A 12,547-nucleotide genomic window follows, 5' to 3' on the forward strand; every position below is an offset into this window, starting at 1 on the left:
CGCAAGCACGGGAGAGGAGAGGAGAGCAGAAAAGAAAGTAAGAACCCTTGCTAGTTGTTCTTTCATAGTAACGACATCCTTTACAAAGCCGGCCAAGATGTATGACGCTCCGTCGGCGTAGGAGATGTCCTACATGGACCACGTGCAGAGGCGCCACGAGGAGAAGGGCTGCATCTAGGCATGGTGAGACCCATAGCTTCATGATCCACTCGCTTGCTCTCCCTCTTTCTGGGTTTTGCTCTGCTTGTCTTGTCGTTTGAGAAATCTCTTGGCCGTGTGCACCCGTCGATGCAGAGGCCGAGAGAGAGATAAAAATCTCTGAAATCCTCAGAAAAATATCAAGGCTACTGAATACATGTTGCATTAATCCTTTGTAATTAGCAAGGCTACTGAGACTGACAATCTCACAGGTTTCGTTGGGGACCAAGACAAGTATTGTAATTGTGTGTGTGCAGGTGTTGATCATTGATCGTAGTCCAAATACTCCTGCTGGTTCAATCTTAAGGTTATTCACTTGAGGAAAATTGGTGTTTGCCTACAAACATCTGCACTTGCGGTCCAACAACATCTAGAATAGAGGAAGCACGGCCATGCAGATTGTGCTTCGTGCTCAGTCTCCGGATCCAGGATCCTGCACCCAAGGGTAGGGAGGACCCATTGGTGATGTAGCTGCCCAGCGTTTGCCCTGTCAGCAACGACGCAGTTAGTCTCCTCTTCGCCAGTCGCTGGAGGCGTCAGTGGAAGAGCAGCGACAGCTTTTGCCATTTCGAGCTTCCTTGTCATGAAGGACATGGTACGAGATTTGGCAGGAAGATTGAGACGTTTCACGTGATTTGGGATTGTCACAAGCGCGAGCTACAATTACAGTTGGGATGGCTAAAAGGAGAAGCTAGAGGATTAGAATGGATTCACTCTCTCTCCTGCTCGTCAATTTAAAGTTCTGAAAATCCAACCGTCCTGGATATCCCGCTATATGCGTGGGAACAACGCGAAGTCCAAATGGCAACACCGCACACTTATGTGCGAAACTCGAGGTGTCATCATCGACCTGGCGGTTCACCGGGCGAGTGGTCAGTCGGCCATAGAGCATCTGTCGCACAGTATTCGAGAAGATATAGGTAATGACCGGTCGCTTTTGGGCATTCATTGTGTGTGGGTGGGCGGGGAGGGGGGGCTGATGTGATAATTCACATAACATTCGCCATGACATCACTCACCGCCACGATGCTCCACATCTTTTTTAGCCGGTTTTAATTGAGGCCCCTTTTGTTTGGGCTATATATTCCTAAGAGTTCGGCTGGTCCAGATAACATCATGAGTTGTTACTAGGCCTGTCCCAAGCAAAGTATTTGTCAAGCTGATTGCACGATGAATTCCAACCGCCATAAGTCACACTACTCGGAGCAAATGTGTCCTACCTATTTGGGTGTTGATGGCCCGCCTCAACGAGATTGCAAAATTACTCAGCGACAACCAGAATAGAGGACGAACTCTATGTATCCACGACATAAGTTTATTTTGAGCATAGAGCTAAATACTGAAGTTGATAGACTCGGTTCTGAGTTAGTAGCATAAAATGTGTTCCTCCGGGATAGTGATTAACACCGCACAGTCAGGAGCCAATGCCTTGGCTCTCCACTCAAAAGTTAACAAGGGCTGCTATCCAACCTCTTCCATATAGATTGTCGGATATCACCGTGTCTTACCGCTACTTGTTCACACTTAACTTTTCAGGTATTCTCTTTTGAGTCCGTAAAGTGCTTTTTATGAGTAACTCAATCATACTCCATGTCCGACTAACAGTCGGGATCATTTCCGTTGAGGGTAGAGCCAGTCTTGTAAATGAGACACTCGCAGACTTGGGGGCTACTAACGAATGAATACCCACACAGAATGCCCATTTGGCTCCTATGGAGGAAATAAACCTAAAATCTAAAAAGCGGCCGGCCGCTTTTTTGATAAACCGAGCGGCCGGCTCCTGGCCACTCGCTTTCGTGCGTACGTAGTTCAGGTGTCACCTGGTGAATTGTATAGAATTGTTTTGGACTGTTGCGCTCTCACATAGTAGACCAAGGAATGTAATTAGATGGAAAGTTAGCCCGTCCATTCTCTCTCTCTCCACATGTGACTGATTTAGCTATCTTTTACAACAATTCAAAAAGTCATAACTTTTTAACCGCGCGTCGGAATTTAGATCCGTTTTCAACGTTGGAACCCTCGCGACGAGATCTTCGAAACTAGATCCCGCATGGATATGTTTCGATGAATTTTTTTTGATGCCAACTTTTGATGCTATATGGTGCAACTTTAGTATTGCGTTGTGCAATTTTTGTACTACATGGTGCAACTTTTTTCAAAACAAAATTTTAGAGCTGCATGATTCAACTTCCTATGTGGTTGCAATCTAATGACCATGACAACCTGATTTGCAACTAGTCTACTGCTCTGGTCAACTACCTAGTAGTAGATGTGCAACCACGACAACTTTTAATGTTTAGTTGCACACACATTGATGTTTAGTTGGCAGGACACTAGTTGCTCAGTTGGCTTGTAATTTAGTCTAGTTGCACACATGTTGATGTTTAGTTGGTAGGACACTAGTTGCACACATATATGCTCAGTTGGCGCGGCAATATAGTCTAGTTGCACACACATTGGTGTTTAGTTGCAAGGACTATTTGGCACACATATATGTTCAGTTGGCGCGGCAATCTAGTCTAGTTGCACACACATTAACATTTAGTTGGCAGGACACTAGTTGCACACATATGCTCAATTGGTGCGGCAATGTAGTCTAGTTGCACACACATTGATGTTTAGTTGGCAGGACTATTGGCACACACATATGCTTAGTTGGTGCGGCAATCTAGTCTAGTTGCACACACATTGATGTTTAGTTGGCAGGAAGACTAGTTCGTCAAAACATCCCCATGCGAGATCTACTTTTGAAGAGCACGTCGCGAGGGTTTTAATGGTGAAAACGGATCTGAATTTCGACATGTGGTTTAGAAGATATGTCTTTTATAATTTTGAAAACCAAAAAATAATGCATAAAGGGCGGACATGAGGAACATTAATACAGTGGCATACAGGTATCCATCACGTGAGGAGAGACCACATATGACAGGGACTAGACGTGCTGCCTTTTTCTGGACCAGGCGACAGGCGCTTACCTTTTTTTAGCCGGCCACTCGCGAGCGCTAACGAGCCGCCGGCCGCCAGCTAGACGCGCCCGGAAATAAAAGGACCAGGTGGCTCAAAAAGTTCTCACTTTCATCTACTCTTTGTGGTAGGATAATCCCTAATGCCTCTCAATCCTATGCAACTCATTCAAATAAGGCTGGTTGTAGTGGGAGTATCATAAATAGTATCATGCATGCCAACTAGACTTTTTGAATGATGTGACACACAATTAAATGAGGAAAGAGAGGATGTAGTATCATATCATGATACCGTATCATATTAAATGATCTACTAGTTTGTGTCATGCATGGCAATTAATAAGGTAATCTAAGATACTAACTTATGATACTATGCATTACGGAGGTAGTATCACACACTAGTATCATATGCATGATACTAATATATGATACTCTCCATTACAACCAGCCTAAAACGCGATCACTACTTATTGAATGTATGTATGTTCTCATCATCATTACTAGAGGAACTGGACCCGAGAGGCTTGGAATGCAACTATATGTATATGTTAGGAATTGTTCATCTGATGGTGCTTCGGTTTTTTTTAGAAAAGGAGGAAAACCCCCGGTCTTTGCATCTGGGCGATGCATACAGCCACTTTATTAATTATTCTCAAAAGACCTTACAAAGAAATACAGCAGTAAGTCTGAAGCCACCGTCTAGGCAACATCTGTTGCTATTCCTATTCATTTGATGAAGGGATGCTGATAGTCTGGACCTAATACCAAACAGACCTCGCAGCCAAACCTAACATTTAAGACCTGAGTTCCCATCCTGGACGCCTGCCGGGTATGGGTCACCCATGGTTCGGCGCACTCCTCAACCAAGACGCCTGCCGGGTATGAGGCTGCCGCAGCCAGCTGCCACCAATCCATCTTCAGAGATGTACTGCTGCATCTACCTTGCCCGGTCTAGCTGCCGTCGACTCCACCACGACGCCAGACAACGTCACCATCCTGCGCTCGTCCACCAACACACGCCCAGCAGCGAGACCCCGCTGCTCCATGCCGCTGAGACCCACCATTGTCGACGTATCAGATGCAACGTCGCTCCTTCTTCGCGAATACCACCTTCTACCACTGGGCCTATCCCCTACACCTGTAGATCCTCTGCACTCCCAACCGAGCCCCAGTGCCCCTGACGACACCTCCAGGAAGGTCACGACGCAAAAAGCGCCGCTGCCGCCAGATCCGAAAAGGATTGAATGTTTTCACCCGGCCGGGGATCGGGTGGGTAGATTGGGCCCTCAGCTGTATTATGCGGTACCTGATACAGTTCTCATCGAGCTAAGCTGCTAGCTAGCTTATTACGAAATTGTAATTTTTTGGGGGGGATAATTAACAGTAGTGGAGGCCGGTCGATCTCGCGTTGCCCCTTTCTCCGTCCATCCGTCCATGGTGACCATGGCTGGTTTAGTTACAGCAGCAGCAGAGGCAGTCGAGGCAGCACTCGCACGTCTCGTAGCAGCAAAAGCAGCACAGCGCCGTGAACACGCTGCAAGCCAAACATCCAATTATATCAGTCAAACAATAATAGCAGCGTCATAGAAGGGAAGAATGAACAGAACACAAAGGAATTAACAGGAACTGGTACTAGCCTACTAGGGGAATCAGTCCCAAGATATTTTCCTGCCCTGTCTCTATGATTTCTCCGAGGATTTTTCAGATGGCAGAAAAGTTTATCTCTCTCTCTCTCGGCCTTTGCATCGACCGATGCACACGAGAAGACGAGCAGAGCAAAACTCAGAGGGAGAATGAGAGTGGATTAACAAAATGTGTGTGTGTGTGTGTCTCACCATGCGTAGATGCAGCCCTTCTCCTCGTGGCGCTTCTGCACATGGTCCGTGTAGGACATCTCCTGCCCCGACGGAGCGTTGTACATCTTCGCAGAGGGTGGGTTGGGTTACTATGGAAGAAGAATTGCCTCCAAGGATTCTGCTCTGCCTGCTCTCCTGTGGCTTTGGGAAGATGCTGGATTGCAACAGGAAGGAGTGGGTGGGGTTTTATAGGCTGGGAAGGCAGCTGCATCTGTGCCACAGTTTTTTTCTTACTCATCACCACCACCTAAGCACAAGTGGCAACACTGGTTTGTAACTAACTAACACAGCTCGATGGGACACGGCTTTGTGCTAGTCGACCTCTAGAAATCATAGAAAAAAAATCTCTCAGAACTCCGAAATGGAACAGTTTAAATCTTACATGATGGGTGTGTCGTGCATGCTCTGGGTATGGGTATGGTCGGGAACGAGACTAAATAATCAGGCTCGATCTCCACTACTAATTAATCATGCCTGCAAAGTTAGCTACTACGGCCTCACTGTTATCAGTGCTCTTATTATTAGTGCAAGTATTACATCACATCATGCTTCAGAAAAAGGTTCTAGGTATATGAGGGCTGCAGATGTCTTGTCTTGCTTCAGAAAAAGTGAGGAGCTGAATCAATTACCAGGCATAGAGGCAGCCCTTCTCCTGGTGGCGCTTCTGCGCGTGCTCGTAGTAGGACATGCCCTGTGGTGGTGGAGGGTTGGTATACATCTTGCCGCTGGTCTCCTCTCCTCTCCGGCTAGCTTTAGATCCCTTGTACCTTGTGTTTATGCAAGTAAGGTTATTGCACATTGCATTTGGATGGGTGTAGTTATAAGTCAGGGGAGGTCCAACACTTGTCAAAGCCCAGCTGCCAAGTCTACATTCATATCCAAATGTATCTTCTAACATAAATTAGAAGTATCCTCATGGAGATAAAATCGGGACCTCATTCGTTTCCTTTGACCCGAAGTTTTTTGTCAGCTACCTAGTGTGATTCCCATTGAATTGGTTCACTACACTGCCATATTTGACCGGAAAAGCTCCAAATTAAGATGTCCAACATTTGTCAATGCCCAACATTAATAGGCTAGAGGATGTCCAACATCTGTCGACGCCCAACAAGAATTAGAAGTACCCTTGGGGAGACAAAACGGGACTTGATTGGTTTCCTTCGACGCGAAGATTTCTAAATTATCATCTACTCACTGTAATTCCCATTGAATTGAGTTACCAGACTGCCATATTTGACCGTCAAAAGTGCAAATTAAGAAACATACCATGATAAGTGGACTATGCCTACTTTACTATTAGATAATGTCAAACGGGAGGCAAGAACTTGGGGCCTTCCGGGGCGAAACATTTGTGCACTTTGATGCCGCGAGAGTAGGCTTTTTCTTCCATTTGTTGAGGTGTAATGGACCTCGTTGAACTTTGTTTGGCTCTTCTTCTTTGTTAATGAGATGAGGCAAATCTTTTGCCTCCGTTTAAAAAAACAGACCATGCAGGGATGGGGTCCCTCTTCAGCGCTGATGCTATTTTTCTTAGCAGCTAAGGAGTGCACCAATATTGGCAGTACTAGTGCAGCACGGTAGCACCAGAACGGATGACAAGTGGATGCCCCTTACGTCGTGTTCTTGGTTTTATCTTGGCATGGATTTCTCGTCCACTGGCCAGGCCGCTAACTACCGACTAGTCAACGTCGTATTCCAGAAGGAAAATCTGTCAGCGTCGACGGGGACTTCAAGGAGGATTTGTTTCATCTGTCCTGTGCCTGGTCTTACTTGGCGTCCATTCATTTGGAAGGAGAAGTGATCAAGAATGTCGCTTGACAACCGCCACAAAAGGGATTAGACTATAGCATGTTATCATGGGCTCATGGCATGATTAGGAAGTTCGAATCCATTTCAGATATTTAGGATCACTTTAAATCCCCGTCACAGATCTCCTTGTAATGTTTTTTTCTAGCAGTAACAACGATCAATATAAAGAATTAGGGAACTGTGTTGTAATTTTTCCATTAAATTAAGGACCTGTACGGCTGCCTCAAGTATGAATTCTGCGTAGTAATAATACAGGAGTTCAAATTCAAACTAGGACCTGAACCTAGAGGTATTTTTGACCTGATAACACCGACATCTCCAATAACACATAATGATACATGTACGCTATCACGCTGGTACTCGTCTGTCCATTAGATGTAGTGTACATGGTTGCTATATGTACAGACATATCAAAGGTTCTATCATAAAAGGCAAGGATACCAAATCAAATTGACTATAGTAGAAGTAGTCCATGTGCTGAAATTAGAGACACCCACTGCTGCATAAGCAGATAAATGCAGTGCAGTGAGCTACCGAAGCACCATCACATTAGCAATTCCTAACAGATAAATGTAATTGCCATTCCAAGTCTCTCAGGTCTAGTTCTTCTAGTAATGATGATGAGAACATCTATATATTTGATTAAGAGAGATCACCATCTTATTTAAATGATCGCATCTTATTTAAATGAGTTGCATAGGTGTGAGAGGCATTAGGGATTAATTCTGTGGCAGGGCAGGAGATGAAAGTGAGACCTTTGGAACTATATGGTTCTTTTAGTTCTTCCATTGGAGACAATTGGGCAAATGTCCTTTGATACCACGTAATGCTAACAGTGCCATGCGGGATGTAATCCTCTGGCGTTTAGGATGGTACAAGGTTTGCATCTACATGTGTCTTCTAATATAAATTAGAAGTATCCTTACGGAGATGAAAACACAACTAAATTAGTTTCCTTTGATCCGAAGATTTCTAAATTGTCGCATCTCCACCTGTGTCTTGTTTGTTGGCCCCCTTGTATTTTGTGTCAAATGACCATATATTTGAGTAGAAAAATATAAATGACATTTCATAAAAATTACATTGTGAGATTCGTACTTGAAAGAAGTTTCCATTGACATTGTTTTTGCGCCATATGTTTTATATCTTGCTAGGTAAATCTACGATCAAATTTAGCCTGAAATACGAGGGGGGCTAATAAACCTGGAAGGAGGAAGTAGTGTAATTAATTCCCACTGAATTGATTTACTAATGACTACACTGCCATATTTGATTGGCAAAAGGCCAGATCAAGCGCTGGTACATTAACAGTTCAGCTGAGGATACAATTTTAGCGGGTAACCAGGTAATTCATGAAAAAATAATCAATAAATATGCCCCTTTTTACAGCCCCATGCTTCCAGTTGGCAGTAATAGTTTTCTTAGCCACTAAGAGATGTGATGAAACTTAATTAAGAAGTGTAGCAGCAGCAGCAGCACTAGTGTGTCCTGTTCTTGGCGTGGTCAAAAATTGAGTACATTATGAAAGGAGGTTTAGAGGTCGAGGCTGAATGCCAAAATACAAAACATTTACTCTTGCTGCATTACATTATGCAAATGCTTAGCCCCCAGAAGATACCACAACAAAGTGTCCTCTTTGATTCTGGAGACAATAACTCCAACCGGCACCGCGGTGTTGCAGAAGACACGCGCATTCCGCTCTTTCCAGATTTCTCACGAGATAATCAACATTAGGAAAACAAGCGCCCTTCCCGATTGAGTCCTTTTGGATGCATTGAGGCTCTACCACTCCTTTATGGAATCCATGCCACCCCAATCTGGAGGATGTACATCATGAAGACTAAGGTAAGTTTAATCGTTCCCCAAACTCTGACGGTGTAGGCATGTAGCGACACTGGAAAAGAAGATGAGCCACCGATTCTTGAACCTGTTTGCAAAGGGGGCATAAGTTGTAGCTAGACCATCCCCGGCGTTGGATCTTGTAGTTGTGGAGAATGATAGAAGCGTCTCAACCCTCATACATGAGAGCCCGTATGTATATATTGATACAATCGAGGGGATTACAGGATTCGGTGGAGATTGCCAACCGAAGGGAGATACATTAGGAGATAGAGAAGAAGAGATAAGTAGTTTAAACAGATAACAATAAAACCTACCTCTATCTCCTATATTTGAGGCGCAAGATATGTTTAACACCCTCCCTTAATATGAACTTCTCAAGTTTAGATTACGCTTGAATTCTTCAAACTGTCTTGTGACCAAAGCTTTTGTGAACCCATCTGCAACTTGATCTTTTGAAGGAATGAATCTAATGTCCAACTCCTTGCTTGCAACTCTTTCTCTTACAAAATGATAATCAATTTCAATGTGCTTTGTCCTTGCATGAAACACGGGATTGGAAGAAAGATATGTGGCACCAAGGTTATCACACCAAAGACACGGTGTTTGAGCATATATTCCAAGTTCCTTTAGCATGGCCTTAACCTAGATGATCTCAGCTGTTGCATTGGACAGTGCTTTGTACTCTGCCTCGGTACTTGACCGTGACACTGTTGCTTGCTTCTTGGCACACCAAGAGATAAGATTAGGTCCAAAGAAAACTGCAAAACCCCCAGTGGACCGTCTGTCATCCAAACAACCTGCCCAGTCAGAATCAGAAAAAGTACTAACAAGAGTGGAGGAGGACTTGCTGAAGGTGAGTCCAACACTCATTGTATTCTTCACATATCGTAGAATCCTTTTAGCAGCAGTCCAGTGAGCTGAGGTGGGTGCATGCAGAAACTGACACACTTTATTAACTGCAAAGGAAATGTCAGGTCGTGTAAGTGTTAAGTACTGAAGTGCTCCAACCAAACTTCTGTACTTGGTGCCATCAGCTTGATCCAAGAGTGCACCCTCGGTGAGAGATAATCTTTCTGTACTGGAAAGTGGAGTTGGAGAAGGTTTACAATCTCTCATCCCAGCCTTGGTCAAAAGATCAGTCGCATACTTTTCCTGAGAAAGATGAAGACCACCATCACTGTTCCGCTTTACTTCAATACCAAGGAAGAAGTGTAGATCTCCCAGATCCTTTAGTGCAAAATCTGAATGCAAATCTTGCAACAACGCTGTTATGGCCTCATCAGAGGAACTTGTGACAGTAATATCATCAACATAAATGAGCACAAAAATAACAGTCTGTGACTTCTTGTAAATGAACAGTGATGTATCTGACTTGGAGGGAATAAATCCAAGAGCTAGCAGTTTGGAACTCAGCAGTGAATACCATGCTCGAGGAGCTTGCTTGAGACCATAGAGGGACTTATCAAGTTTGCAAACATGAGACGGTTTGTGTTTATTTTCATACCTAGGAGGTTGTTTCATGTAAACTTCCTCTTCCAGAACACCATGGAGAAACGCGTTCTGAACATCAAGCTGACGGAGGCTCCAACCTCTAGACACAGCAATAGACAGTACAAGGCGAATAGTAGCAGCTTTAACAACGGGACTAAAAGTATCCTCATAATCAAGTCCATACCTCTGTTTAAAACCCTTAGCAACAAGTCTGGCTTTGTAGCGATCGGTGGTGCCATCTGATCGATGTTTGATGCGATAGACCCACTTACAATCAATAATGTTGTAACGTGGATGATAAGGAACAAGATGCCATGTGTTGTTATTCTGCAGTGCACGAAATTCTTCATCCATAGCGTGTTTCCAACGGGGATCAGCAAGAGCATCGGTGACAGTGCGAGGTTCACCTGGGGAGTCACTGGAGGCAGCTAAACCATACTAAGTTTTATAATTAATAGGAGGAATAGTGCATGTCTGTAGACGCGTATGAGGCAGCGTCGACGGAGCCGCAGAAGATCCAGGCGACAGCGACGGACGCGGTGCTGCTGATCCTGAGGCAGATTCGTTCAATAGCGCGGGATCCTCTGTGGCAGCTGTAGTGGAAGGAGCATCAGAGGCGGCCGCAGAAGATCCGGGCGGATCAGGCACGGGAACCGCGCCGCGTCCAGCCGAGCCTGTCGCAGGGGCCCGCCTGGAGTAGACCTGCGGTACCGGTGGGTACCGCCTGGTCGGGCTGGCCTCGTCAGGTGATTGGCGCGCCTCGCCTGGGGGGTCTGGCGCAGGCTGCCGGGTCGGGCTGCCCCCTGCAGCCGATTGGTACGGCGAACGTGGGGAGGCTGGTGTGGTGGGGGAGCGTGACGCGACCGGGCGGGACTGGCCCAGCGACAATCCCGAGGAGGATACGATCGGGGCTGACGCCGTCAGGGGCACCGATCCCGATGTAGATTCCTTTAGATCGCCTGTTTCCTCCTCTGTTGCTTCTGAACCAGTGTTTTTTTCACCATTTTCTGCTGAAATACAAAACTCAGGTGCAACAGGTGATGGATTAGTCAAAGTTGGGTCAGTACAAATATCATCACCCTCACACGGAACGCCGGATAGATGCGGAGGAAGGAGAAGAATTTCCTTGCGGAGAAGGGCGCCGGCGTTTGGATGGAGTTTTGTAAAAGGGAATTGAGTTTCATCAAACACAACGTCACGTGAGATATACACACGTCCGGTAGAAATATCTAAGCACTTGACCCCCTTATGCTGAGCGCTATACCCAAGGAAAACACATTGCTTAGACCGAAAACTAAGTTTATGGGTGTTGTAGGGACGAAGATTTGGCCAACAGGCGCACCCAAAAACACGAAGTGTGGTGTAACCTGGTGTGACATGAAAGAGGCGTTCAGTGGGAGTTTCGTTGGAAATAGTGCGACTAGGCCACATGTTGATAAGATGCACGGCAGTGAGAAAGCCTTCGTCCCAAAATTTTAGTGGCATTGAAGCAGAAGCTAAAAGAGCAAGTCCTACTTTAACGATGTGCCTATGCTTGCATTCAGCAGAGCCATTCTGTTGGTGCGCATGTGGGCAAGAGACGTGATGCGAGATACCTATCTTTTGAAAAAAAGAATTCAGTTTCTCATACTCACCCCCCTAGTCCGACTATACGGAAATAATTTTGCTATCAAGTTTGCGTTCAACGAGAGCTTGAAAGTTGTGGAAAACTTGGAACACATCAGCACGTTTCTTAAGGAGATATATCCATGTGTACTTGGTGTAATCATCAATAAAGCTTACATAGTAGGAGTGTCTACCAACAGAGGTGGGGGCAGGACCCCACACATCAGAAAAAATAAGCTGCAAAGGTTTGGTGGAAACACTAGTAGACACAGGATATGGCAATTGATGACTTTTTGCTTGTTGACATGAATCACAAATGGTTTCTAAGTTTCTCTCACCAACAACTGGGAGTTTATTTCTACTAAGGATCTGATGAACAGTAGAAAAAGAAGGATGACCTAAGCGATTGTGCCACCTCTCAGCAGAAAGCTTGATGGCACCATACACTTATTTATTGTTCTAGCAATACTTGGGAAGCAAAGCATAGAGGCCTTCGACACAGACACCCCTATGGAGAATTTTCTTCGTGACCTGATCCTTGATCAAAAAGAAGAATCGATGAAACTCTAGAAACACATTATTGTCAAGAGCAATACGATGAACAGATAACAATGTTTTGGAGGCATTAGGAACATATAGGATGTCATTGATGGTAAGATTTTTGTGTGGAGTTTTGATAAAGGACTGACCAACATGACTTATCTCCATACCTGCACCATTTGCCGCAGTGTAGACTTGACCATGGCCATGATATTTCTCATGCATAGTCAGTCTGTCCAACTC

Source organism: Triticum aestivum, chromosome 7A, assembly GCF_018294505.1.
Source record: "Triticum aestivum cultivar Chinese Spring chromosome 7A, IWGSC CS RefSeq v2.1, whole genome shotgun sequence".
Classification (NCBI taxonomy): domain Eukaryota; kingdom Viridiplantae; phylum Streptophyta; class Magnoliopsida; order Poales; family Poaceae; genus Triticum; species Triticum aestivum.